This window comes from Mus caroli, unplaced genomic scaffold (assembly GCF_978045245.1).
Source record: "Mus caroli unplaced genomic scaffold, Mus_caroli_1 scaffold_20, whole genome shotgun sequence".
In the NCBI taxonomy this organism is placed as follows: domain Eukaryota; kingdom Metazoa; phylum Chordata; class Mammalia; order Rodentia; family Muridae; genus Mus; species Mus caroli.
The window spans coordinates 43238442-43240784 of NW_028227275.1; the positions used below are offsets into that span (position 1 = coordinate 43238442).

General features: G+C 40.6%; 1 non-coding gene across 1 annotated transcript; it reads left to right on the forward strand.

Moving 5' to 3' along the window:
• The first annotated feature begins 1846 nt into the window (after positions 1-1846).
• On the forward strand, positions 1847-1949 carry LOC115030034 (U6 spliceosomal RNA). Its single transcript, XR_003835626.1, has one exon. It is a non-coding gene; the product is annotated as a U6 spliceosomal RNA (small nuclear RNA).
• Positions 1950-2343: the final 394 nt, after the last annotated feature.

Sequence of the window (2343 nt, forward strand, 5' to 3'; positions counted from 1 at the left end):
CTCTGTAACTGCCACTCTGTAACTGCCACTCTGCAACTGCCACTCTGTAACTGCCACTCTGCAACTGCCACTCTGTAACTGCCACTCTGCAACGGCTTCCCACACTCTAGGTCAAATATGGTTAGTGAACTCAACTCCTCACCAGACATTTGGCATCTAACACAGTATAAAAGGTCTCAGCATTGTAAGTGTAGGAAGGGTGGGGCCATCCCAATGACCTCATCCTTTCATGGAATGAATAGTTTTTTCCCAGATAACAGCTATTTTGAAACATAGCACCCATAAGGGAAGGACAAATTTCAGAAAATCAACAGGCCCAGTACCCTCTCATTCAATCACAGGCCTCAGGGCTGTGAGAAAATCATCTTGCTAAACCCTGGCTTCAAATGCTCTGACATTATGCAAAATGCATTGCTATATCCCCGAGAGGTGTCTAGAAAGACAGAAGCATAGTCATAATTGTAATTGTGTTTGCGACCAGAAAAGTAAGCATAGAGATGTGTCAAAGGGGTTTTTTCTTCTCCCTCAACACCACTGTGTATGAGAGACAGCTCCAGCCTCAGATATTGCCTGTACTTCTTCTTGATGGGGCCCGATTGACAATAGAATGTCCTTTTTGTGTTTATTTTTTTATTAGCTCAATCAACACAAAATGTAAGCAACAGTAGACACAAACCTCATTTTATGTGTGCAAGGGAGTGATCACAGCTGTCCAGGGAGTCACTGCATTTCTAATATCTCACTACCCCAAAGAAATAAAAAGACAGTGGTACAAGTGCCAGGCTCTTCAGTCTTCTCCACCCTGCACAAAGTCCTCATAAAATTTCCTCGTAGGCTGTTTGCACACAGACAGGAGAGACCACACACGTTTTATCTGAATCAAACTGAAACACATCTATTAGATTTTAAGGACCAGTGTCATCCTGTACTTGCATCTGAATCTCAAATAGATCTCAGAGGTGGAGGTAGGTTATCCTGGGCCAGGCATGATGTCATTCTTCAGGAGGCCCGTGCAAAAGAATCATAGGTTTCAGGCAGCTTTGACCAAAAAGAAAAAAAATATTTCTAATTCTAATAATTTTATTTAGGATATAATTAGTCAGTAGCAAGGAGTCACCTTCTGTATGGCCACCAACTTCTGTTTGTTTTCCAGAACTTGGAAAATCAAACCTATGCTTTTCTATTAACAAAGAATACACTCTAGTGGGATTCCTTTGTATTGGGAGAAATCTTGCATGTAATTGTAATGTAAGCAGCATAGATCGAAAAAGAACCTTTAAATTATCTAAGTCCATCCATCTTGCTAGTGAAGTATTCATGGGTTTCTTATGATTTCATGCTCTTGGAGGTAGGATCCGAGGAAGCTGATGTTGAGGTAAAAGATCTCCTAACTCTTGTGTTCCTTCCCCATTTTACTTCAGTGTACCAAAACACCAAGATATCTCTTTGGTTAATCCAAACCAATTTCTTACCTTTAAATATTTCTGATCCCGTAGGGCAGTTAAAAGATGATGTAGTCCTTATAATTCCCACCAGATCTCTCTTTGAGGGTTTCTTCTGGCAAAAGAATGTGAGGGTGATGTCTCTTCTCTGGCCTCTGATGGTACCAAGTTTTTGTGTTCCTGAAATGTTTCCCTCACTGGACTATCAGTCTCTTGATAAAATGAACTGTGTTTTAATTACCTCAAAACTACTAGAGCCTGATAACATACTTGGAACAGAATGAACTCTTGTTAAATATCTGTGGGACCTGGGGGTATCGTTCAGTAGTACAGTATGCATTTAGCAAGCTTAAGGTCCCATGCTTGGTCTCCTGCCTGACACAAAGACAGATAAAATGTTTTCTTTGTTTCAGAAACACAGGCACAAAAACAGAAACAACACAGAGAAGATCAGTGTGGCCTCTCTGCAAGAATGACATACAAATTCATGAGCAGGCCTGTTTTTAAGTGAAATAAGCCAGGCTCAGAAAGACAAACACAAGAGTCCAGCGAGATGACTCAGCAGACAAAGGACCTGACAATCTGATGTTTCATGCTTAGGACTTACATGCTGCAATCACAGAACCAATTTCTACAAGTTGTCTTCAGAAGTCCACATGAGAGCAATGGGAGAGGAATATGTACAGGTGTTCACACACACACACACACACACACATGCAAAACAAACAAATACACAAATAGATGTAATACAAATACTGCATGCTTCCTTTCATATGCAGAACCTAAATTTAAAGTTATGTGCATGTGTGTGGATATGTGGATGTTTATATAGGTGTTTAGAGGTCATGAAACCAGGATGAGGGGAAGACATCTAGCATGTAGGAACAGTAATGGAATGCAT